This window comes from Zonotrichia albicollis, chromosome 3, assembly GCF_047830755.1.
Source record: "Zonotrichia albicollis isolate bZonAlb1 chromosome 3, bZonAlb1.hap1, whole genome shotgun sequence".
NCBI lineage: Eukaryota > Metazoa > Chordata > Aves > Passeriformes > Passerellidae > Zonotrichia > Zonotrichia albicollis.
Window position 1 is genome coordinate 90103682 of NC_133821.1, and position 27869 is coordinate 90131550.

The 27869-nt window shown below is 43.6% G+C and overlaps 1 protein-coding gene across 4 annotated transcripts in view; it reads right to left on the minus strand.

The window, feature by feature from the left end:
- Positions 1-27869, minus strand: part of HPCAL1 (hippocalcin like 1) — a 79900-nt gene that overhangs the window by 26439 nt on the left and 25592 nt on the right. For 3 of the 4 annotated variants that reach the window (XM_005487201.2, XM_074538107.1, XM_074538109.1), the window contains exon 2: positions 22516-22562. The exons of the other annotated variant lie outside the window; for it this stretch is intronic. The gene's annotated coding sequence lies outside the window, so the exon portion shown is untranslated. The remainder of the gene's footprint in view (positions 1-22515; positions 22563-27869) is intronic. 4 annotated transcript variants of the gene reach the window in all.

Genomic DNA, 27869 nt, shown 5'->3' on the forward strand with positions numbered 1-27869 from the left:
CTGCTGCGTCAGCACAAGGGGCTGCCATTACATGACATGTTTTTGATGGCTTCACCATTTCTCTGCTTGCTCACCCATTTCACCTAGACCTCTAAGCCATCCTAGACCTCTAAATTACTCTCTGGAATTTAGGTTTTAAAGTCAACCCCTTCCCTCACTGCCAAAACATACACTTGGGGCTGATGGAGGACCTAAACATTCACCCCACAACAAATATTTATGGGTGTAGAGGAACTTGGCACTTTGGTGTAGAGCCATCCTGGGTGGGACAGACACCAACTGACTGCAGTGTCACCCCCCAGCACCCAGAGAAGGAACAGCCCTACATCACCAGCCCCTGTCCTCACTGGCTGCCCAAGAGGGTGCTGGCTGCCCTGTACTCACCCCCTCACCTCACCCCTCCAGGTGCCCTGAACTCAGGCAGAAGGATCTCCAGGCTGGATTGGCCACCCCATCCCTTTGGCTGCTCCTTCACAGCCCTGTGTGAACCAGGAAGTGGAGGCAAGCCAGCAGTTTATTTTTAGTTTTTTTTTTCTCCCGTAAATAAAAAGCAAAACCGCATGCACAAACCACATGTTCGCGCTCACTCCACCCAGTGAGGGATTTTACATTTCGCATCCTTCCAATGCTCAGAAATTCCTGGGCAATGATGTAGAGCAGATATCCACAGATTCCATTATGCCCCTCAGTACCCCTGGTCCTACACTGGCAAAATAAGTCTCTCAAACACTGAATTGAGTCTCTCCAAGAAGCAGGCAAAGCCTGAAGAGAGAGGTCAGTGAGGGTGACTCTGCTCTCAGCTTGTCTCCCCCTTTCCCTCCTTCCCAAAATCCATCCAGGACATCCACAAACACTGGCAGAAGTTGCAGCTCACACTTCCAAAGCTTCACTGCAGACTCTTCGGAGAAAGAAGAGCTAGTGTGGGATTATGAGTCCCTTCCCATGAGTTCAACCACAGCTTTGAATCCCTACTAACTAACTAGAAGCTGGGTCTTGCTTCTCTTCTGCAGCTCCTCAGACATCATTCCTTGTAACTCCTTTGAGTGTTCCAGATAAACAAGCTACAGGATCTCAAGTGACTTCGCAAACTTTAGTTTCAGAGGTGCAGCAGGTGGAAAGAGTTAAAGGGTTTCCCAGCAGCAGACAGTTTTACAGTCAACAGGTTGAACTTTTGAGCTAGGACAAAACCACTCATTCACCTTAGGAACTTTAGGTACAGAACCTCGCTTCCCTCAAAGTTAAAATAAAAAGTTGAAAGATCCCCTGGTTTTTCCAAAATGTCTATTGAAACTTCACCTTCTTTAAAATGGAGGGGGGTATTAGGTCAGTACACACATATCTACACCCTGAGCAGCAAGACTTCTGAATCTAAGCAACAAAAACTTCTGAGGAGCAAATACATTTAACAGAAGGCCCAGTTTGTGCCCACAGTTTGATGTGGCTACATTCAGGCTCTAATGGCAAAATTACCTGTTTTCAACTTCTGTTCAAAGAGAAACTCCATACCAGCAGAGTGCCACTTAGACATGAACATTATTCATGCAGAAATGCCTGCTTCAGAGCTCTGAAAACACTAATTAATCACAGCACTGGCTTTATGAGTGATCATTTGCAAACGCCATGCCAGCTCTGCACCACCCTGAGATTGCTGGCAATGCCTCATCCCAAGCAGAAAAATGTCCTCACTACTTGCTGAACACAATACTGCTTGGACAGCAAGTGTAAGCCACCAGTTCTGATGAAAACAAACTTGAGGAGACAAAACAAGGCACTTGAAATCACAAGAAGGCATCTGCCTCAATTTTAATATCTCCCTACTGACTTTTACCTCCAAGACAAGAAGAATTTGGTGAGTTTGCACAGCAGCTCAAAGATGCAGTTGACAGCTTCAAGCATTACAAGACTAGAAGACATAAACTTTGTTCCACAACCCCAACAAAAACATTGTGTTTATAAAAAGGTGGAAGCTAAGATGGTTGGGTCACTCCAACCACTATGCTCCTCTACACTAGGATAAAGAATAGATTCAATGCCGCCCTGCTGATACCTTAATTAATTCAAAAATCTGTTGGAAAAATTGGCAACCATTTTTGTATATTTTAGGAAGCAGAGCTGAAGTGGAACATCTTCTCCCAGTCCAACCTAACAAACACGTGGTAAGCTGTTGGCTTTAGGACAGCAGATTATGTTAGCTAATAACCATCCCTTGCTCCACTCTGGCTCAGGCCTCTTGGCCCATGTCACCCTGCCAAACTGGGTTTTCAAACCAGCTCACTGCTGGTTGTTGTGCATGTCATTAGCCACCTTGTCCATGCTTTATCCAATGATTTACTGTGCCCAACCAGCACCCTCTGAAAATGCACCAAGGTGCCTGGTGCCAAGGTTAATTATCCCCTTGCTTAAGAGCTGCAGGTTATTTTCTGTGGAGTGATGGAGAGGTGCATTTGCTGGGCAAAGGAAAAGCCTTATAAAGTGCCCCATTTCCTGAAGGAGCCTTAAATTTAAATCTACTTAACTAACTAACCCCACTGTGCAAGGAGCGGTGTGCTTACTGTTAGCAAGTATCACAGAAACACCACAGTCAGCTACAATTTCCTTGCTTTGCAGGAGCAGCATATTCCCTTTCCCACTGCCTGAGGCTCTGCCCCACCTCTCTGCCAACAGGGCAGATTTGAAACTGCAGTAACACCAGCCTCCTGCTCCCCTGCCTTAACAAGGGAGCTCCCTCTTGTCTCACTACAGTGGTGGGCACAGACACCCCACAGAGCAGCACCAGAGGGCTGAAACGTGCTGCCAGCCCCCTCAAGGAATGCTGGCACAGAACCCTCAGGCCAAACATCATCAAGTTCCCAAAGGAAAAGCATTCAAGTGTCTCCTTCCCAGCCTCCAAACCTACAGATTCCCCCAGCTGCCCAGCTGACTGTGTTTATTGCTGTATCCTTCACGTTATAGGTCAACGTATACCAGAGAGACAGCAATTCTCAGCTAATCAGATTTCTGTGCAGACTGACAAATGGCTCCCAATAAGAACATAAAAACCCAGGAAAATCAAGAGTCTCTCTAATCAACTCACTTGATATGATGCAGTAAGCCTGCAGAAGGCTCACACACTTTGTTAACACATTGGATTGCACTTTGTGGCAGGATCTCAGGGGGCTGGTAGCAGTGGGGGAACCCCAGCCCAGGCCAGCTGCTGGAAGGAACATGTTCCTCTTTGTGCTCCACTCAGTGCTGTGTTATTTTGAAACTAATTCATGTTAATTCCTTGACATACTATTAGTGTGCTTGCCAAATGCCAAAGCTTAAAACTGGAGTGTGAACACACGCTCACAAAGGAGGTGCTTCCTCCACCACTGGATTATTCCTGCCTGGAAACTTCTTATAGGTGAGTCCTTCCTATCTCCCCAGTCAGACTTAAAAAAAACCCATGAACTGACATTGCCAGTGGGGTGCAAAAATAATCCTATGAAGGCAAAGCACCTTGCCTTGTTACCAACCCTGCAGCTCTGCTACATTATGTCCCTCCAATGTCCTGATCACACACACTTTATCCCACAAAGCTCATTCATGACTGAGAAGAGCTTCAGAAATGTAATGATATCACTGACATATATATGGCACCCCTCCTCTTGCCACAGCAAGGCTGATGGTGACAGCAGGGCACTGCATGCTCCAGGAGCTAAATGGCTGAACCCAGTGAGTCAGGAGAGGAGGAGATGGTGTGCAGAGAGGCAGGTGGAAAATCACGGCCTCCTCCTCCACAATGGCTCCCAGCTGCTCTTAGAAGATGATGAGGATTTCCAGCTAAAACACTGCTGCTCTCAGAGGTCTGGCACCCGAGCTGCTGAGCAGGTAAAAGAGACTGTGAGTCTGTCAAGGTCCCTGATTAGGTGTGAAAGAAAAGCCCTGTGCACACAATACTCTTACTGAGGCTATAAATAGTCCCCTCTGCACCAAAGTTGTGCATACTGTACTGACACTTGTGACTTAATAGGATTTCCTAGGTAGCCTGAACCAGCTGGGGCTGCTGCAGGGCAGCCTTGCTGAGCCATTTTCACAACACATGCATGCCACTGTGACTGGGGGGAGCATAGGGGATTATCCTGTGTTTTCAGTGTCCTGATCACACTGAGGCAGGAAAAGACTCTGAGAAACTCCTAGAGGGGCGTAATGCATTTGCATGCACAGCATAAGCAGGAGAAAACTTCCAGGATGGCCTTTTCCAAGGGGCAAGCTTATCTCCCAGCTACACATCAGAATTTACTACAAGTGCAATTTTTTCTTCTTTATATTCATCCTTTTTTTACAGTGCTGGAGAGAGATAAGAAACAATATTCTAATAAAACATATAAGTTTTATATCAAATAATTTAAAAAATTATTTTCCTGTTCAAATATATAATGTCATTTCAGTTCCTGTAAGTAAATTAAACCAGTTCTCCCACTAATGGCTCGTTATTGTCTTCAAATATGTAAGACAAGAATTTAAACATCTCTTATACTACTTTATTCCTTCTAAAGAAATCCCACCCTGTTTGAGTTACTGTCTGTTAACCTGGCAGGCTGACCTGAGAACTGTTAACAAAATAATCTTTTGCTATACTATTTCCACTACCTCACCTTTGCCTTTGTGGTGCTTAGCAGCCTGCCAGTAGTGCTGGGAATTATCAAGTTTTGCCCTGATCCTTGGGGCATGTCCCAGATGTATGCCCTGCCCTCGGTCCTGAGGATGAGCCACGCTGCTGAGCCTGTGCCACCTTCCAGGGTACAGCCACAGCATTGCTTCACCTCCCCTGCCTCATCTCTTCCATCACCTGATAAAGCACTCCAAAATCTGTCTGCTCATGTGCTGTGGAAAAGCCAAAGCTGACCCTTTTATGCCCAAAAGGCACAAGTACCAAGGTACCTGACTGCACAGGCAGCTATTCCACTTTGCACTGTATTTGTAAGGGTTGGGCACCTGGCTGAAAACATCACCCCAGCACCTTGGGGCCTGAGTCCCAGACCAGGAGGCAGTAAGACTTTATGTTGCACAGATGAAGAATAAAAGGATGTTTTCTGGTGCCTCACATTCCCATCATCACTGCCTCACAGACAACTTACCTCAGCAAGGAATGATGTAGGACAGTTGCCTATTGCACATTCCCTGCCAGCCCCAGCTTCCTTCAGCTGCTCCATCACCACAAGCAACACAAAAACCCCCGAGAGCAATTGTACACATCCATCCACATGCTCAGTAGAGTGGGCCCAACCTGCTCAAGATGAGCTCTCAGTCGTGCCTGTCACCCTGGACATGCTGTGTCTCCAGGGCTTAGGGATGCAAACTCTCTGTGCAGCACTTCTGTGTTTTTCTGGAATGACATTTGGCTATTTGGAGCACTGGGAATTTGTAACACAAGAAGAAGAAATAATAAAGTTGACCTCAAGCTGGTTCAATGCACTCATTCTGAAACTAAAGTAGCTAGAACATGGTGCATCATTTTTTCCTACCACAGTCTTAGCTGTTATGGAAAATGCAGCAATGAAGAAAAGGGCTGGCTCATGAGCTAACATTACCTGTCTGCACCTCATCTGCTCCTTCAGTGCGCTCTGTACATCACAGCAGTGACACACATAGCGCTTGCATGGCTATCTAAGAACCCCAGGCAGAAGTGATTGCAAGAGAGTCATGTAGTTCAAAATTTCATTAAAGAAATGGCTATAATACAATCACAAGCCACTCAATGCACTGGAGACTGAATGTTGCTAAGGAAAATTATGAGCCTCCTCCTGCAAATATCCTTATCTACCCACAACATAAAAAGAGCCAATAGTGTAGCAACATCTATATTCAGCACAAGGACTAGACCAGAATAAGGTGATCATTAAATAGTTTAAAACAAAGACAATAGCAAAATGTAATGAGGCTCAACAAACCAAGTGAAACAGGGCTGAGAGGCTGTGCCAGCTATGCCTTGCACTTAGGCACCTCTTAGGAAACCCTTTGTAGGAGAAGGAAGGACAATCAGCTCCCCAAGAGCTTCCACACTGGATGGATGATGGACAGGTGGCTCCTTTCGCAAAACCCATTTTCTTTATTCTGCACAGTGGATAATTCAGCTCAAAGATAAGGGGAAAAAAACAGAGAGGGAGGTAGGGAAAATGCTTGAATGCTAAAATAGGCAAATTACTGAGCTAGAAAATCTAGATTAAATCAAGCATTCCTGCAAATGTGTAATAGAGAAACAAATGGCTCCCATCTGGAAGCTCAGCAAATTAACTTGGATCCTGGTTAAGACAACGGCAACCAGAGTCTGCTTCCAGAAATGTAAATATCCAGTGTTCATTTGCAATCCAATCACAGGCTAAAAATATAAGACAACTTGGAGTGGAAATCTGATTTTGTGTCTACCCTCCTAATGGGAAATAAAAATTCTTTAGACACAGCAATCTGGACTCATTTTTCCTGCTTGGAGAGATGATGCAAGATGTCTTTGCACCAGGAAAGTCTTTCAGCTGCTTCTGATTGCAAGGCCACAGCTCACATGTTGGGGGCCGGACTCTTGTTCATCATATTCTGGTTCCTCATCTTCTTTTCCATTCTGTGACCCCTGGCTGCTCCACTGTAGTGTCCTCAGCTCTGTTTATTTATACCACTTCATTTGATTCTTCTTACTAAGAGTATTCTAGTTCCTTTTTCCCCCAGAGGTTTATCTCTGGCCTTCCAGTAAGAGAAGGGCTCTTGGTCTCAGTGTGCAGATGGAGAACTCAACCACAGGCATGAAGCAGGCTCAGGACTAAATTTAGCCCAGAAGAGGATAGTCTTTCTGCCTGTAGATCAGGAAGGCAATTTGGAGCAGGAGCCTATTTTAGATGCTCTCTGGTGGTGTCTGCCTCCCTCTTGGCTATAGAGGGTCTGGGGAGACCAGCTTTAGACTCTGAGCATCATCCCTGAGGACCTTTAGATACTACAAGGGGAAGGAAAAGCTATTACAAGTTAATGTCATCCATATGGTTGAAGAGCTGACACTGAAAGGGAAGTTTTAGGGTGTTCCACCAGCAGAAGGCATTCATGGAAAAAAAGGACATTTCTCTATGTATGAGATACGTCCTTCTGTAATCACAGCAGGCACAGACAGGAGTTTTAAACTACAGAAAAAACACCTCTAGAGACAGGACAATCAGGAAAATCAGTTAATTCCCACATCTGGTTTTAATAAACAGATGGGGGGATTGGTAAATGTGGACAAAAAAACACATAATACCCAAAATTAGGAGGGCAAAGAGCATATGAACATTAATAGCAGCAGTCAGATAGGATGTTAGATAATTAGCCAGAATTCATAGATGATGAGTAAGAAACAAGAGCATGGATTAACCTACTGATACCAAGAGGAAGGGCACTGCAAGACAAAACTCAGGTAGCAGAATAAGAAACTCCAAAGGACTGCAGTGGTATGGGGTCAACACAACTTGGAAGAAGGAGGGGCCACATCACAGGTTATCCTACACCCTACAGAGCCTGCATGGCAGTGCAGTGCAGATTCCCAGGTTCACAGCAAGACAGAAGTGCCAACAGGGCTTATCTTTCTGTGGGACTGCAACTTCCCAAAATACTCAACTGAAGAACCCACTATTAACGTAAAGAGCTGACCACAGATATTCCTGGAAGCAGAAGACAATTGTAATCCTCCAGCTGCTGAACTAGAAAAGGGCAGGTCTAATTTAGACACTGTAAGTAGCTAAAAGTCCTCAATGAAAGCAACTCTGGAGGCAATTGTAATCATGGAGAGGTGATTTAGGGAAACACAAAAATTCATCTTTTCAATTTCCCATAAGCTTTGAGGAATCTAAGGAACTCAGCACAGAAGTCAGCTAGATAGAAGTGCTCAAGAACACACTTGTAAGAAGCTTAGAATATCTGTATGGCAAAAATGAAAAAAAAAAAGTTGGTACTGAGCAACTCCAACCAAAGTAGGGGAGATATGTAGGGAATGAGTCCTGATCTAAATGGAAAAAAAAAAATCACCAAAAAGGGATTTTTAGGGCTAAGCAGAGTGTATGTGAGGAATGGAAAAGAAGGGCTGCTCATCAAAGACAGCTGTGTCAGAGGTCAGGAAACAAAGGGGGAAAGAGAAATTGCCAAAGTCAAGTTGAATTAGGTCATGCAAATAAAAATAAAGAGCAAAGATCAAAATGTTCTTCAATGATATAATTTTTTTTTAAAAAAAAGTACAGAAAGTGGAAACTAACAGCACTTGGCTGATGTATCTTAAAATAAAAGCAGAAAGATCTTTTGTTGTTACTGCATCAGGATGGGGAACACAGATGGAAAAAAATAAACCCACAGCATTGACAAAAAAATCCTTCAAACTATTAAACAGCCCATGATCAAGCTGAAACTGAAAGTGTTTCTAGTCACAGTGGAGGTGAACAGCCAACCCCCGGGGAAAGTATCCAAAAGGGGAGCAATTTGTTTGGGCTGGAGTCTACTCCCTGCCCCCTGCAACTCCAGGAGATTGGGCTTTGTAATCAACACAGCCTCATGAAATCTGCTATTTTGAAATATGCTGACCACAACCACCTCACAGAGAAACCTAAACAAGAGGATGATGAGAGTGTGATGATGTGTGATATGAGAATGTAGCAAAATATCTTAAAAATGAGGTTAAATGGGGTCATTCCACTTGTAGCCTCATCCCACAGCACCCAGAGGCAAAGGTGCTCCTGATGCTCCCCTTGCATCTCTTTTCTGACTTCAGCACAGGTCTCCCAAACTTGGAGGTTGAGAGGAAGAGAGACTATTTATAAGCACTGGTCATTTGAGTCCTTTCTGAAGAGACACCAGAGCTGCCCCACAAAACAATAATAATCTGTTGCTGGGTTGGAGCAGTCTGTCTCACCTTTATCTACTAAAATTTGGTAGCAAAGGCATTAAGACCAAAACCAAGCTTTTCTCTGAATAACCTTAACATAGCACAGATATCTCACTGAAGCTCACTCCCAAACTTCAGCATACTGAGCAAATGCAAAGTACATAATTTATGAGCACTTCAGGACTGTTTCTTCTACTGTATGGAATTAAGAAAGGTGATTCATGTACCTGAAAAAGCTGGGACTGTAAAGGTGGGCAGTAGGAGCCAGTGTCAAAGTTTTCTCATTCTGCAATGAAAGCGTCACTGTCAGAGCACAGAGTTCCCTTTAAGGGACAAGAAAATATTTCCAAGTGCAGACAAAATGTGCTATAGCTTCATCAAGTCGTGGTCAACCATGCACACAGCAACTGGCTTTGTGCCTGATGGTTATTGAGAGCTAAATGCAAAACCTCTGCAACAACAGAATTGGCATCACACAAGCCAGACAAGCAAACCTATTATTGTCCAGAATTATTATTACATTGTATTATTAGCCAAAACAACTTAAGGAAAATATTAAGAAGCTGTGAGTAACTCCATGACTTATGCCCAGCTCCACTGCTGCTCCTTGGCTCCAAGCTGGCTCAACGGGGCATCCTACCAAATGTATCATTGCTATTCAGAGTAATGAGGAACAGCATGGCCTCTAACCTCAGGTCACATTTGAGGACATCTCTTTAAAAAGGAAGACCAGAACCAGAATAAAAATTAAATTTAAAACCAGAACTAGCACAGAGGCTGGTCCACAGCACCAGCAGGTGTTGAGAGGGATCCTCTGAGTCAGTTGCCTCGATGCAGCTCAGTACACAGTGTTAAGACTTGTATCTGTAAAAATGTTAAAAATGTACAAGTCTGTAGAACTCATGAAGAACCAAACTGGAATCTTTTCTGTGGTCTTGCCTTTTCTGTCACAAACTATTGGATTTTACAGTGTTTAGTCACCTCTCTAAACTCAGCAGCATATTCAGCTCCTAAACTAAGCACGAAAAGTTCTCCCTCCACACTACGTAGCCAAAAGCAGAGACCTCCTGAGAAGAAAACCAGAATATAAGCAGGTACTCTCCTTACAAAGACTGCTCTAGACAAAGAGATGACCAATGAATATTTTCCCATGCTCTGCACCTATGCCACTAACACAAAGCAAAACACTTGTGATCTCCCATCAACAAAATCTTTCAAGTATCGTTATTCACCTGGATTAAAACCGTGCTTGCACTTGAGTGCACAAACAAATCCAGCCAACCCCAAGATAATTTAAGCATGTGCCTCAAATGAAATACAAGACTGAATGTTCTGGCTCAGGGCAGTTTTCAGATCCTTTCATTACACACTTTTCAATGCAGGACAGAAGCACAATGCTGAAGCAAAGGAGAAGGCTGAAAAAGAAGCAGGTCACTCATCACAATTTATTTTATGGTCAGTGTTCTATCTTCAAATCAGACTTGGAGGAAAAGAACAGCAGGAAAGAGGCACAAAACATGTTTCAAAGACACTACTGCACTGGCTGTCTGGCAGTAGATTAATCATTTAGTTGTCAACCTTGCAATAACTCTAATTGTTTTGGAAGACATTCATATTGCATAATTGTAAGCACATATAGTAACAGTGAGTCAAGCTGGATCTAACTCTTCTTCATTTTACATTTGCTTTAGACATGTTTTCTCCAGTACAGAAAGAACCAACTTAAAGGAAAAAAAACCCCATCATGTAGATTAGAGTTTATTGATTACCCAGACACTAATTCCAGCCCAGCTCTTTGAGATCTCTCCAAGGGGAAAGGAAGAGATAGTATTTACAGAAACTGCTTCTAATGAGAAAACCTTAAGGCAAGGAAGGTGAACCTGAGAGCAATGAGTACCAATTTTATAGAATATAAACAACTATTTGCTCTTGTAATTTCATTTGCCTTTCTAACTACAGTCCCTATTCTTTACCTTCCTCCAGAAACACCCACTGCCAGGCAAGGATGGCCAAAGCTGGATTACATCACTGTAACTGTGGGGAAAACATGTTATGATTTGCTTAAGCTCACATTTTTCAGGGAAAGCCTTAAAAAGGCTTTTAAAAGTTTAAATCAGTTGAAAAAATTTGCTATAAAAATCAGTGTCACAGAGGGACTGCCCCTTTTTCCCCACTGATTTGAACATCACACTATTGAATAGAGCTCTACGATGAAGGACTATTTTATTTCTAAAATAAAACCCTGTGTCCCAAGCAGCTAAGTTCACTTCAGAGAGGGCACCAGAACCAGGGAAATTACTTTCTGAAAAAGAAAAAAGAGCTACTTCTTCCAAGCCTTCTCCTTTAAAGACATTTTTTTTGACAGTAATTATGAGGTCTTCTTTGTTGGCTACAGACCCAAGCCTGCAGGACCTTCACACGTTTTACTGCAGGCAGAAGACACTCACTCCTGCAAAGCTAGTCCCTGTTAAACTCCTGGGTTATAACTAGGGGGTGCCAGGGGTGCTGAAGCTCCAACACCTGCAACGAGCAAGGAGCCCTGACCATGGAAGTGTCACCCCTGCCCTAAGAACCCTTGGCTCTGCAGGCACCAGCTTTGCCTGCATCAGGTGTGAAGTGCCTGCACTTCTCCCACTGCCTAAGGAAGGGAGCTAAAAAAGCCCCAAATGAGCATAAAGCAACTACACTTTAAAGAATACTCTGAGCTGAGCTATAGCTGAGCTTGGATACAAAGAGATGTGGGTTTCATGGACAAGCAGCAATGGCAAGAGAGGAATTAACTAAACAGACATTTGCCAAATACAACTTTCAAAAACAATTTTTCAGAAAATGGCAACTTTGGTGGAGTGTAGGAATAGATGGAATGGACATTCTCACAGCATCACATTTTTATTTAGAGAAGACAACCAGAGAAAAAAATAAATACATTTTGCAGATGGTCTGCCTCTGAGTGGTCCTGATAAAAGCTACTGTGCCCTGACTCTGGGCCAGCCACATTCCATTTCCAACTGCACAGCCTTCAGAAGCATTAGCAGTAATTAAGAAGAGGCAACCATAGTGATAAGCCAGATCTCTATAAAAGAAATACATGCTGCACTGATATTTTTTCTTGCACTGTTAGTGGACTAACAAACATGGTACACTCCTTATAAAGACATTTTTCAAGTCCTTCAGCTATTCTTCCAGTGTTGACTCACTGAATCCCAGATGGGACTCTTGGCATCACTCATCCCAGCAGGTCTCCAGGACAGCACCAAAGACTTTATGTATGGTCACCAAACAGATACTGCTCTTTCAAATTGCCACACAAGTGCCGGAAGCACAGTTCTTGGGAATTCACTGTGATCTCACAAAAAGCATTGAGAACCACTGATCTAGTCCAATACCTTTCATTCAAATAATTTCTCCAAGAATTTTGGTACCCAGTCACCACCCATTTGGCCTGTAGCACCTGTTTTCAAAAGATATGCAACCCTGACCTAAAAGCCTCCAGAGCGTGAGAACTCCCCATAGCCAGAAACAATTCTGTTCAAACAATGATGTTCTTCTACGATTAAGCAAGCAAAGGATGCACAGGTTTTGCTGTGGTAGAGGTAGGATAGAGGAATTTGATCATTTTGTGTCATCTCCCTGTTTGTACCATATATAACTCAGTGCTCACTTGTGCAGCTCACTGAAAGATTAGTTGGCTCATTCAGACAGGCAAGGGTAGACTCCTAAGGCGTTTAAGTGATTTGGGGCAGGATGATCATCTGTCTCCTCCCTGCCCACAATTAACTGTTCCATGGCCCCTGTCTGTGCTAGGGCTGAGCATGCTGGGGAAGTGAGAAAAACAGAGGAGCTGAGCTCCTTCCACCATAACTGGGAGCACCTCTTCTCCCTCAGCCTTCAGTGGTTCAAAGGACGTTGTCACAAAGGGAATCATTCCCATTGATGATCCAGGATCTTGCTTATTCAACCTAAAGCTCAGTGTTTCAAACAGCAAGGAAATTAAACAACAAAGCTTTGCAGTAAGCTAATAAGTCGTTGTGTATCTATGCTCAGATGGTTGTAAGGAGCATGACAAATTTGAAACAGCCTGCAAATTTCTAAAATTAAATAGTTCATGGTGTTACAGAGGTCAGCCATCTGTTCAAATGTTCATGTTTTAGTTAATATAACTCTTCTGCTTCCACTCTTCTCCCCTGACTCAAGCATACTCCCTAGGAAGATGAGAGTACAAATCCCTAGGAGAGAATATGGCTGAAGTCACCACCACTAGACAGCCCTCCTCTTCCACAGAGAGCTGCCCACAGAAAGCACCTTTGCGGCTAGGACAGGCTACAGAGGCAAACAAGAAAAGTGCTGGAAAGAACAGTGCATTATCCAGGCCTCCCCAGGATCACCAAAGCCTGCAGAGAGCCAGGATTTCTGGTGAGAAATTTGCAAGGTTTGCAAGAGAATTTATCAGGTTCTGAAAGCTGCACACAACATCCCTGATTTGTCAGGAGACCTCTGGCCCACCCTCCATCCCATCCTTCCTAAACTCTGCTCAGTCTTGCAGTGCTCCAAGGAACATCAGAGAGCATTTGAATATTCAGCTTTAAATTGCCATCTCATGACAGGAAGAAAGTGAAATCTGACTGCTTTCAACAGATTTCAATACATTTGTAGTGGAATTGCTTGCTTTATATAAAAATGGAGCTATCTGGAGTTATTCAGCAAGCAAGGCCAGCACGAGGCTGAAGCTGAGTTTATAGAACAAGTGGGCTCCAAGTTGTTTATGGTATGAAGAGATATGATGCAAAACAACCAAATTCTGCTGTTTAACATCCTTTCACAGTATGGGTTATTCTGCACTCTCCGCTATGTCTGGTAATAAAAGGAGGAACAATGAACCCATGAGTTCTGATGAAGGTGAAGAATGAGGGGGACAGGAAGACAGAAGCCAAACAAGCACTTTCAGGAAGAAAACAAACTTGGGCAGGGGAAAAGCCAAAGTCAAAAAGATGTGGAAGTGGTTGACTGAGAATAGGCTGGTCTTCTGCAACCATCAACCTGCTAAAAATGTGTCTTCAAGGAAACTGGCCAATGCATTTTAGATATGGGTAGCCATGGTCCACCAGGACATCTGGCATGAAGGAAAAGACAAAACTTGCATCTTTAAACCTTTGGCTTTAGGCTGGGAAGGATGTCCTCAAAGGAGACAAAGCAACATGCTGCTTTATTGTGTATAATTTTAAACCAGCAGGAGTTGAAAGAGGTTTTGATAGAGACATTTGGATAAAATTCTGTATAACAGAGCTATTGTGCAGAACTACCTACTGAGTTAAACACTAAGCTGAATTTAGATGGAGAAAAGCGTCCCCATACTTACTTCTAAACCCATTTTGGAAGAGGTGTGAATTCCTGGTATTGCATATGGCTTAATTCAGTGTAATAACAGTGAATGAATTACTGGAAATATTACCATTCATTTTTTTCTAACACCTCCAGTTTAAAGCCTAGCAAATGCTTCACAGCTTGACCTTTGGGATGAATGCAAAAGCAGTACTACAGCATGAAAACAAAATATTTTCCTGCTTTTTTTAAAGTCAATACGACCTGTATTATTTGAAGAATGGTAGCCTCGGGGAATCTGTTTCACTGCAAAGCCATTTAGGCAGCTGTCATTAGTTTAAAAGCTCATTTTTGTTTAATGACTGCTGTTTCACATACTCCCAATGCCATGTATTGTAACTGCCATACCTAAACCTTAGATTTATGAAAGCATACAGCAGCAGCATTACACTCAGGGGTCTGCTGATATTCCCATTATTAAACCATTTCTTACAAGTTTAGGCATAACAAACCCTGTGTTCTGCGTGGGAGCTGTCATGGAGGTGGATGCTGCTCAGTTCCCCCAGGATGCCTGGCTGTCCAGGCAGAGCCATCATCATCCCCAGCTGGGGCATCTTGCAGAGCTTGGGAGAAGAATGCTTGAGATGCAATGAGAAATAAAATAAAACTTATGCATTTGTTTATACATTCTTTATCATCACGGGAAGGATTCAGAAGGGGTGGAAAGCATGACAAGGCCCACTCTCCTACTAAGTCCCACTTTATCCAGGGCGCAGAGAAAACGTGGCTGGAGGGGAACACTACCACAAAGTTGCTAAACATTTGGAAACAACTGAAGAACCAGATAACCTTCAAAACCAACCCCCTTTTTCTAGAGTCGCAGGCTATGATCTTTAAAACACACTGATTCAGGAGGACACTCAGAAGTCACTTCCCAGGTACCACACAAAATGCATAATTTAGTACCTGTCGGCTGTGAAATTCCTTTTGCACTTGCTATCTTCTATCAGTCCTCCACTCAGGTGCCACTTTGCAGGTAAATTCACCTCCCACTATTTTTATAGTGGAAAACAGGGACCATTCAATCCTCTTACCTCACTCTGCGACTGAAGAGCTGAGTCTATGAACTCTACTTGGTCAAACTTAAAACAAAATGACCAACCAAAATGAAAGAAAAAGGCTCTTTTCTTCAGATTCAAAACAGTTACAAAACGTGAAAACTCGGGGAAGGTATTCCTGGCATATTCTGAAACCAGTGAGCATAGATTTTACATTTTCAATTTTATATTTTCAGGCACTTGTATTAACATACTATCTATTGTGCTCCTTGTTGCAGTGTTAAAATATTTCATTATCATTCAGAGAGAAGGTATTTTCACCTAGAAAAAGAAAGGATTTAAAAACAAGCTGCCTTAGTGATTCCAGTATAAATTATCAGAACTAGATAATTAAATATTCTGACAAATAGACAGTAATTTAAAGAACAACTAATGAGACATGATCTACATTCATAAGGATATGTCTTAATACTGATGTGCAACAAAACAATTTCTGGATGGTAAATACCTAAAATGAAATTTCCTCCCCAAATTACAAAAAGTAACATTTTTCCTGAATTATTTTGCCTGTGGCATTTCATTGAATAAAATGACAAATTATATCCTCTTTGAAATTCAATGAAGGCCAAATACGATTTTTTGGGTGGAATAAAAACTTCTGGAGTTTAATTCACTTCATTTTTACTGTAACAGATTTACTACACTCAATTTACTGATGAATTCAATATTGAGATAATGAATTTTTGGGCTTTAGGGTATAAGATAGTCAGCCAGCAAGTATCTAGCAAAGAAAATCTCTCCCACCACTCCTGCTTGAAATCAGGAACACAGCTACAGCTGGGACCTACAGCCCAGTCTTCTTCCAGCTCTCCAACCCGGTCTGCACTTGAATAGAAAACAAAGTAGTTTAGTTGGAAGAAGACCCAGAGTGATCATCTAGTCCAACTGCAGATCCCAATGCTTCTTTCCAGACAACAACAAAATCTAGACAAGGGATTGATGGCCATGTCTGCTTTTCCTAGGAATTCATATCAGCTCTCTGGAAAGGAACAGCTGGATTTTGACTGCTAAGAGACCAGATTTTATGGTAGCTCAAGGGTGATATTTATAAATACCAAAAGCATAGGGAGAAGGAAACAAAACTGCCTGGCTTAGCTGAGACTCTCTTTGTTCACACAAAAAGTTTGCACCTCAGCAGCCCCACTGGTGCTCTGCTGGAACTCCACTGGAACACTGTGCAGGAGGAGGCAATGTCTGCACATGACAGCAGATGCACACACAACACTTGGTGCTGTTGGGGAACTCCCCCCCTCCCAAAAAAGCCCCAAAAGAAGCCTGCCAAACCAAACCATTACCAAAGCAACGTGCATCCTATGTCAAAATTATCCATGCATTTTGTTATGGCAAAATTGGCACTTTATGTTCCTTTATCCTAAATGGTGTAATGGAGAATTCACCAGCTGATTTCCATACCTGCTGCAACAGCTCATGGTCAGCAGGGAACAGGACTCTGCAAGAACCTGGCTGGGGATCTGCACTGGCAAACCCACAGCATCTTCTCCCCATTCACTGGACACTGTGCTGCCCACACAGAACCATGGAGCATCCACCCATTACCATATGTTTCTTTTCTACTTCAGACAGTAGTCAAGCAGTTATTGAATGTTATTCTGCATCCCTGGTAATTAAGGAGAAGGTTGTAAACCCCCCCCCCCATATTAAATGTCCCCCTTGTTTCAAATGAAGGCTTGATGGGGATGGAAATGCTCCTTCTGTCTCTCTGTATGTCATACACAACTGCAGACCACACTCAACACAGCCATGGCTGCCTCCCGCTGCCTTTGGGTGCCATGAGCCACTTACAGCAATTAAGCTGCTCACCAGCCAGGCTGTCCCAGGATACAGAGCCCAGGAGGATGCCCACATTCAGCCTCTCTCTCCATCACCCCTCCTTCCAAATGCCAATGAAGGTCAGAAAGGTTCCCAGAAACTCCCCCTCAGGAGACAGTGCTGCATTCCCAGCCCTGAAGCAGCCCCCATCCTAGTGAATTCTGGAGGTGGGAAGTCTTAGGAGTGGCAATCTCCATTTTACTGAGTTCCCCAGAAAGGGAGCTGCATCCAAGCAGCTTTAGGGAATATTTCCCTGGGCTACTGTAACTGTGCTATGCAATTCCTAGATCACCAAAGCAATGTAGTGAAGCAGTTTTTGCACCCATCATCTTTGCAAACCATGTTGACTTTTAGTGGTAACTCCACTCAGCAAAGGAACTTATTTTGATCATCGTCATATTTGTCCCAGTTGAGGAAAATCAGGCCTCATCTCATTGCATTCCCTTTCCAAGAAAGGCCATGATTTTTTTAGTTCCCCTCTGGAAACACAGTGGTTGGCAGTCTATCCAACCTGCAGGCATGCAGCTGGACAGACAGGCTGTCTGGAGATATTTCTGACTGCATCCCTTAGCCAAGCTCAACCCTAGGATGCACGTTTATGTTTGCATTACCAGGGTACCAAGCTGCTGCAGGGTAATGAGAAGGACCTGAGCAAGGTAAGGATCCACTCTAAATTACCATTTTTTAAAATTAAGACTGGTGGGGCCTGATATAAAAGCCAGCAAGGTGGATGGACAGAATTGCTGGTCATGGCAAGTCTCATTTGCTTGAATTAGAGGGGTCCTCAAGGCTTCAGATGGGTGAAACCCACTGCACTCCCTTGGTGACTGCCCAGGAAACTCCCCTGAGCACTCCCAAACCTTGCTCCCTCTTTCACCAAAGCCCCCCACTCACACCAAAGCTTCTCCCAGCAAGGCCCTGACAGCAAAAGCCAAGGTACCACCTTATTTTATTCTGAGCCTGGCTAGCACAGTAGAGGTCACAGGAACATTAAAAATGTAATAACTCACTGTAGAGGAGAGAGGGGAAAAAAAAGTGTTGAGTTCATGACTAATCTTTGCAGCTCTTGCCATAGACAGGATTTGTACAGACATGTTGATTTTTTATAAAAATAGTAAATCGTATTACACCCATGCTGCAAGACCAAAGATTCACAACGATACCTTAATACAGCTTAAATAAAAATAGTACTACCTGAGTCAATCTGAGCATGATAATGCTTGGTAATCCCACAGTCTTAGGGGATGAACAGTTGTATAGCAGTGAATCAACACGAGATACTTGCATTAGGAGCCACTCCTTTTTCATGCTACATAGCAACATCTCTACAAAATGGAGAAGGCAGGTGGAGTTTGGGGGAGCACAGTGGGGAAAACAGGGCAGTTACAGAGCCTTGCTATCTTCTAGCTTGGAAATCTTGGCTAAGTGTTTACTTTTTTAGAAAGAAAGCCTGCTTTATTTCCCATCACAGTAAAGAATTAAGGAAAAAGTTTGAATTTTAAAAGTTTTTGAAAAGTGAGCAATCCCAAAGCCTGTGAGCACTCAAGAGATTCATTCATAAAACAAACACAGCTGAACAGCAGTGTTGCACAGTCATTCTGGGGTTTTTTTTCTTAACATCCTTGAATGAGCAAACAGTGAATATGGAAAGGAAAAGTGCAGTACAACACAGAAGGTCTAAACAGAGGAGACATCAGTAAAACCTATTTATAATAAGAATGTAAAAGCTGAAGACTCGAATAGCAATTTTTAAAGGTGGCTAAGGAAAAAATTGGAAGCTTTGATTGAAGACATGTTAAATCATAATGAATTACTTTCAATTACTTTGTTACATAAGCTACTCACAAAAGGTGCTTCATTTGCTATTGTGCTCCCATTTGTTCTTTTTTAAGACACATTTTCCAGTTAATTGCACTTCCATCTCCCCTACCTGTACCCACAGTATAGATTTATGTATGGCAGACATGTGGGCCTCACAGCTCCCTCCAGACAGGAGGAAAGGTAACAGGAAAAGTTAACAGAACTGAAAGGTCTTCCTTGTCCCAAGAGAACTTGAGTTTGGGTTCTGAAACAAGGCAGATTTTCAAGGCTGTAGTGCAGATAATGCACAGGGGAAGGAGAATACAGCCTCAAATTCCCACATCTTGCCTGCTCCCTACTCCTTCTCTGCCCTGGTGCTCAGCCTGGCACTGCTGCTGGGATTTTTTCTTCACCAGGAAGGGTGATCCCATGGGACCCTTCCTGGATATGGGGATCCAGGTAGGCTGTAGAGAAGGCAGAGAAATGCTGACAAGGGCAGTAGAGGCAGAGCCAAGCTGAAAGGCACCAGGACTCAAGGATGAGGAGATCCTGGTGAGGGGGGACATCCTAGTGATGACCAGAGCCAGGTCATGGGGACATGCCCCTGCCCTTGCTCTGTACACAGAACAGCATATTTCCAACAAATTTCCCAACACCAATTGCGAGAACATTCCCTGACTTCCATGTCTTGCCACAGGTGATCCTGAGATATGTTCAGAAGTTCAGCCGTCCAGTACTTCTTGCAACCTCCCACTCAAGGGGACCCCCCTTCCCACAAACACAAAGGCTACAGAGGTCTTAACTCAGCTTTCAGTTTAAAAATAGGATGTTTCTCAAAGCCAGTTTGGTAGGACAGATCTGTCAGTCTGGCTGCAAAAACTTTCACTTTCATGTACCAAACACATCAGCTTTGGACCAGAGAAGCAGGGAGCCCTGTTCCAGACTCAGAGCCCCATGTCCATGCCAGCAGCAGGCAGTTTCTGAAATGATGTTCACACCACCTCATGTCCCATCCTCTGCCCTCCCTGGCCATGGGCCACAGCCACTTATGTGCTCTTCCAGAGCAGCACAGAGGTCACAGCAATGCCACCACACCAATGCACTGCACCCAGACAGAGACAGCCCTCCTGACCACATCCCAGCTCTGACCTCCCAGCACAGCCACCCAGCAGCACCCTGGAACAGGCCAAGGCACGGGGCCCCTGGCCCAGCTGTGCATTCAGGTGTCCTGTGCAGGGTGGCCTTGATGGGTGCATGTCCCATCATGTGTCTGGCTCCCTGGGCTTCCCTGCCCAGAGCTGCTTATGTGCTTACAGGCAGAAACACAGGTAAGCAGCTTGCTGCATCAGACCTGTGCTATCCCAGCAGGACAGCATCCAAATGTCAATTCCCCGTTCCATGGCCAGCACCCTCACTTCCAGATGTGCTTAGCTGGGGTAAAATTCAAGCTACTTTCAGGCAGGCTCATATACATTTTAGTTTCATACTTTGTTCTGAAGCCATCCATGTGCCACTGGCCACACATTACATTTTGGAAAATGCCCATCTGGCTCAGCACTGGTCTGCCTTCAAGTCTGCCTCTTACTCCATGTTAAACATGAACTGATACAGCCTGACCAGTGTAAAGAGCTGTTATGCTCTGGAGATGTACCTTCTACTGATACGGATCACATGAATTCCCAAACTGAAATCATGGACACACCTGGACTTGAAAACATGAGGAATACAGACCACTGAAGCATCAAAGAATGTGATGTACAACCACCCAACAACTCTAAGCTCTGTTAGCAAAAGTGCATCAGGAGCCCAAGCTCCTAGGAAAGACCACAGGAGCTTTTCAAAGCACTACCCAAAGAGACTACCCAGGAGAAAGACGTATTAAACAAACAGTCAGGAGTATCAACAAGTGATTTTTTTACTCATACCCTGTTCAGGTGTTACCTGAAACAGGAAAACCCAATTTTAAGTACAATTTAAAGAGACAGTTTAAAATTACCTGGATTTTGCACACATGGTATTACTGTCATCCATCTCATACTCCTCTCTGTCCTCAGAAGAAGAGTTTTGTTTCATTTTTCAACCTCTCAAAGAAGATCCACTGAATATTCAGGTCCCAGTACAGAAATTAGCAATACAAACCATGCAGGTTTACAATACAGATCCCATCCTATCTGCAGGGCTGGGGAAGAGGAGGGTTCATAAGCTACTGCTCACAAGAGCATTCTGGTGAAAGGCATGTGGGATTCGTGATTTGGGCTCACAAAACTCAAGTTTTAGGAACGCAAGCCTCAATATAGAAAATAAGTGTACGACAGCTTACTAAGGAAGGAATGCTGAAAGAGGGAGTTGATAAGATATACATTTAAGGGGTGTTAAGTAAGCTCCTTATAAATACCAAGTAACCGTTTTCTAGCACAGTGAACACATATTTAGGTTAACAGACACACCAAACTCCATCATCCTCCCCATATTTAAGTTGACAGACACACCAAACTCCATCATCCTCCCCTGCCCTGAGGAATGACCAGTGCAGATGGTTACATTTCATGTAGATGGACACTTCAAATCAGCCTGGGACCATGTGTATCAAAAGGCATCTGATCTATGGCAAGTGCACAGATTTGGAAGACAGAGGAGTCCATTAGATGTTTGGGGCACTCGGCCATGGTTCATTAGTCAGTCTGAACACACAAGAGCTCTAATGGCCTGTATCCTGTGCACTAGGGAAATGCAACGAAAGAATGAACTTCCTGAGGAATTAATGGGTAATTATATAATTTGGTTCATCTCATGGGAAAGAAATCTAGAATTGAAAAAGGAAATAGAGTATGTATTTCTCTAGAAACAACGACAACAAACAGCAAAGGGTGTTGCAGAGCAGAGTCTCAGCTGGCACCATCGGAGAGACCAGCTCCAGCAGAGGAAAAGAAATTGCACTGATTGACATCAGCATTTTGCACCTGCAATGGCACCAATTGGCAGTTCTTAGCAATCTCATCCTCCTGCAGCTCTTGACTGATTTAATGTTTCACTTACTCACAAATAAGAACCTAATGAAGTGCATAAAAATGAAATACGTGGAAGCCTTGGGTGCAGGCAGAACAAAATCAGTCACATGTGGCAGAGATTAGCATGGGTTATGCAGCTCATATAACTCTCTGGAAGTTGCATTCCTTTAGATTAACACCTTGGACAAAACAGAAGGGAAAAAAAATTCTGAGATTGCTTTCTGACACAGAAAACACCGCCCCAGTGGGATGTGTAGGCTTTTAGTAAAAAATGCAGCATAATTTGTACAGATTATCTCTAAAGTCAAGTATTTTTTTAGATGTAGCAGTTCACTTATGCAATCTCAGGAAATTATTTTTAGTGCAAAGGTTATTATTAAGTGCAAATCTTAACATTTTGACAACAAACCCCTGCTTAAAGATTAGCCCTGCCAGCTTTAAAATTAAAGCACACCATTAACTCAGCAAATGCAAGCTTCTGCACTCAATGCAGAACAAAAAGCCTGCATTTTCTATTTCTCATTTAGTTTTACTATTACTAAATTACAGAGTGCCTCAAAAAGAGCAGGGTCTGCAAAGTACTCACCACCTATCTTGGAATCTCTTCAGAGAAGGTCCACAGGGCTCGATTACCTGGAAGAGAGGGCACAAACCAAACATGCTTTACATTACAGCTTTTCTCTAAGTGACAGTCTTCACACTCTTGGCCTCTCCTGTAAAAGCTACTGTTCCCAGTTCAAAAAAAACCCCCAGAAATAGTCTAAACATGCAAAAACCCTACTCCAGTTCTTACCCTAGAATGGGAAACAGCTTTGTTGTGTATTTGCATTTTATTATTTGTCCTGAAATAAGAAATATTTCCATGTTGAAAAATGTACAGATTTGTCTTGAATTCAGACAGCAAATTCTTCTGATGTTCAACAATCTGTTGAAATCACCCTTTTTATTTTAAATATTTTTGTAAAAATTCATCTTCCAAAATAAGGATGTCTTAAGTTCAGATTCAGAAGGTTTGCTTAGCTCATATCACAGAATATTACTACACCAAGATGTAAAAACTGGAACAAAATAAAGGAAGAATATGAGAGAGCCAATTCCAAGTTTACTGCAGCCACTGAGCATTGCTCTGAAAGGTTAGAAATCACTTTTCTTTCACTGAGCATGTTTCTCAAGGAAAAAAAAATAAAGCAATTTGCATCCCATCAGAATGCTGAGGGTTCATCAGGCTTCAAGGAGTCACAGATAAGAGCACCAGGAGCAAGGTTCACCTTCTTCTGTGATTCCTAATCTCTCAAAATCTGTGGATTAGAAAATCGAAAGCAAGTGACTTGCTCAGATTCCTTCTCTCACAGAGCTGACCATGATTCTCCTCCACCAACAAGGCCAAGTTCAGCTGGGAAGAAATCATCTTCTCCAACCCAATAGACCAACTTCTTTCCTGCCAGATCCCTGTCTGACCCAGTAACCCTGTAACTTCTGCAAACAAGTCCCACTGTGTTTAGCTCCCAGGTGCCTCCAGCCCACACCTAGCACACACATGTGGCCTGCCCAATGTCAAATCCCAGCCACAGACATCCCAGACAAAGCCTCCCAACAGCCTCCTTTTGACACTTCACCATCCCTACAAGGAGGAGTTCCTGCTTTTCATGATCCCACTCACACTCATTTCCACTGGCCCTAACCCCACAGGGTTTCATATTTCTCCCCTTACAGCAAGCTGCTGCTGTTTGCAGGCACTGTAAACTCCTCGTGCCAATCCCACACCTCCTCTCCAGACCAAACACCCTTATTCCTTCCCATCATTCCCCTTGAGTCCTGTTAGTCAGATCCTTGCTGGCCTTTTCCATTTTTTAACATCTTCCCTCAGGTGCAGTGCCCCAAGCAGGATTTAGTACTCCAGCAATGCCAAAGCACCAGGAGATCCCAACACTGGACACAAAGTCCATCCCCCTGCTTATGGAAGCATGTGTCTGCTGCTGTTAGGGCAGGATGATGCTGGAAAAGCAATGTATGACCCACCATGACCCCACAACACTTTTCAGTGGCAGCCCTCCAACCACCCCTGAGTGTTCTATACAGCCAACCCACTCACCAGAGATAAATGCAAGCCCACACTAAAAGCCTTCTGGTGGGAATGATGGACCCTCCAAGGTCATCTTCTGGTTCTGTCCAAAGCTACTTGAAAATCAAATAACTTTCTCCCCCCAAGTACTTGTAATATCCCCTAGTTTGGTGCTACTTGTTGAGTATTTTATCAAATGCATCAGTAACAATGACCCATGCCATTGGGTCCACTTTTGGAAATTCTCACACAACACTACTTCTGAGCTTGTTCACACACAGAAGCTAAGTCTGGATCATGGTCAGCACACCAACCTTGCACTATCCATAAGTTTCAACCAAATTTCTTTTCCTTTGTTTGTTTTTTTTTTTTTTCTATTAATATCAAAACATCACCAAAAACTTAACTAGGATTGGAGTAAATCATATCATCTGTTCTTTTTCTATCTACAGGACGTGTTAGCCTGCTCCAGAGAGTAATTAGGATGTCTGACATTATTTGTTCCAAACTAACCCATGCTGACTGTTACTCATAAGCACCCAGAAGATGACTAGGTGGGAAATAATTTATTAACTTCCAGAAAAACACTGTAATAAAAGTCAGAGTGACTGCACTGCGATTCCATCTCCTCCTTTTAAAAAAATTAGCACTATATATTTTGGTTTTTGATTGTTATGGTAACCTCACAAATTCTCCACAGGTTTTCAGAAGTAAACACCAAGAAGAAATTGAAAAGAAGTCAAACAGCCAGTGGAAATACAGCTCCTTCTACAAATCACAGAAGAAAACAAGTGTCACAGAGGGTATCCTGCCCTGACTTGGGGTCACCAGTCACCCCCTGAAGGTGCCCTGATGACTGGCAAGTGATGCTGCTTGAATGGCTTGTACTGAAGACCAACCTTCCCACGTGCATCTTCCCATCATCAGCGGAGCAGTTTCAAACAAACTTCCCTAAGGCCCAAAATGCCTAGAAGGAAAAATAAAGGCAAAGAGAATACCCCTTAAGTGTGTGCTCCCTAAATGACTGTGTTCCTATTTTATCCTGGTAGCTTCCCTCATCAGGGCAGGTTTTAATTACACCAGTCTTCCGCTCCCAGGAAGTAAATTCCAATATATTTTCTATTGCCATGAAATTTTCTGTTACTCTTGAGATCCCTGGGCAGGCACTCATAATGTTGCAACCTGGCAGCAACAAAAACATTTAAGCAAATCATTTTAGATTCAACATCTTTTTATGATAAAAACTTAGTATCCTTATCTTACAGAGAGATGGATGTTATTTCTCCAAGCTGCAAAACAAAGGAACCCCAATGGAAAAACAACATAGGGACAGAACTTGGTCAATGGCAAAATAGGAAACACAACCCACAAACTTTTACTTTCTCTTCTGTGTTGCTGCTACAAAATTGTTGTACTTTCCCCATCCAACAAGTAAAATAGTGCAATTTATTTGGCCATATTTATATGCACAAAGTAAATGGAATTTGGCATCCCAAAAGACTTTCAGGGATGTCTGAAATAATATAAAACCATTGTTCCAACCTGCAGGAGTAGAGGGCAACTGGATAGCACACATTAATTTCTATGTTTACAGCCCATGCAGTATTCAAATTCACTGACAATTAAAAGTATGCTATAAATGAATTAGCAAAAGAAACTCACGGCAGAAATTCAATTACAAAGCAGAATTAAAGGAAGAGATGTCAGAAACTTTTGGAGGCTGGGCAGGAAGAGGTGAGTGCATCAGTCTACTATTTTCAGAGCTGCTAGCAAAAAGCTTAAGAAGACTGCTCCAAACAATTATATGTAAAGATCCTCCTTACAAAGAGAGCTTAACTGAGAGACGTGAGAAACCAAAGTGACAAATTATTTTTTCAGAACACATTTTGATCTGACAGGGGTAAAACTCCCTCTGAGAGGGCAAATATCACCCACCCTTGCCTGTCCTGCAGGCATTGCAGCTCTGCCATGTCCTGCAAAATCCTTGGACAGGCCTTGGCTTGTACCAGAGGCACTGCAGACACCTTTTCTTTTGTCTTGTTCTCCAAAGTGATTTTAACCCCATTCCTTTACTTTGAGTCATAGGCATTACATTTTCAGCAGATTCTTTCTGCTCGATGGAGAAGCCTCAAGTGCTGTGGCCACTTTTCTTCCTGTACTGGTCCCTGTTTCACCCTGCCCTGTTCCAGCCTCCATGTGCTCTCCTTGGGTTGATACTACCCTTCATCAATCTTGATGCCAATTACCAATAAAGCCCTCCCACACCTCTGAGGTTCAGCTTTCATAGCTGCATGAAGACAAATCAATACTGTTATTAACATTGCCACGTTTGTGGGTGGCGTGCCCTGCCTGCAAACGCCGCACGCAGCAGCTGAGATACTCCCAGCACTACACTAAGGCTTTAAATTCCTTTATTTGCAATTTCTTTTCCAAGTAGACTCTGCTATTTTATAAATATGGGGTGGGGGGGTTTTAAATCTTTTTCTTGCAAATACAAACTGATGAAGGCTTGTAGGACACACAGTTTTGCCATTCCCTTCAGGTATGGGCAGCAATACTCCAGGGACAGGCAAGAACTAATTGTCCTGCAGCTTTGCAATTGGGCTCAATGGTCATTGCAGGATCTTTACAGCTGAGCTGTTCTATTCTATTCTAACTTTCCTCCAGTGCCCCCCAGCCAGCTCACTCATCTCCCAGCACTGCACCTCAGCTTTGGTTGTTCACTTCTGCACATGCCTGTGGATGCACCCAGACAGCACATGCAGCCATGCCAGCCAGCAGTTGGTGCTGCTGACCAGCTGCTCTGCAGAGTGCCCACTGACCTCTTCTTCTAATGCACAGTCTCTTGCCACTCAGGTCTCACCCCCTTCTCCTCCCCATCTCTCACACCAGGCCCATAAACCACCATGCCTGGAGCCCATCTCCACATATGATTCAGCCCACAATGCCAGGAAACAAACTCCCTGGCAGAAACAGAGGCCCCAAGGCCCCCACATTCCAGCAGAGCTGTTGGTCAGTTCACTCTGGCCACCAAAGGAGCACTGCCAACCTGACTTAAGAGAGCCCAGACACCATGACAGCCCAGTGCAGGCTCCTGGGCAGGTTTTGCAGCCCTTCCTGACCTCCAGGGCGCTACACTTAGGGAAACAGACACTGGCTAATGTAAAAGTGTTCTTCTCAATACCCTGATGTGGCTGCAGTGCAGAAACACCTTGGACTGTGCATCACCTGAGAGGCTGGTACTGCTGAGAGAGATTGATGCTGTGTCCACAGCTGCCCTCCTTTTTCTGCCTCAGATTCCTCTAGGGGCACCTCTCCCATTACCATTTCACCTAAGCAATGTGCTTGCAACACCCTCAGTACCTACAATAATAGTAAGAATGCCAGAGCATGGAGGAAACCCCAGGCACTGACAGTATCAGGAAATAGCAACAGGGAGGTGTTCAAAACATTCTTTGGAGGCCATGTATTGCTTATTTGGAACACCTTCTACACCTATTGGCTGAACAGCTTTAACAAGTTCCCAATGCTGCTTTGATTTCACATGCTGTAAAGCAGCCTGCATTTTTAGCAGGTGTCCAATTCCTGCCAGCTCTCTGCCTCCAGGGCTTCCCTTCTGCAGTTTACTTAGACAACCTTCCAACATAAATTTTTGCAACCTGAAGCCTGTTGCTGTATCACTGGTACTTACATTTGTTCACAAAGCCACCCTGACACTGCTTGGTGAATTTAACCTGCAACAGTGAAGTGAAATGCAAAGCCAGGCCCATACCTCAGCCGGGAAAAAAACCCAAAGAATTGTGGAGGTAGAATCATAGAACAGTTTGGCTTGGGATGCACCTTTAAAGGTGATAGAGCCCAACAGCCCTGCAATGAGC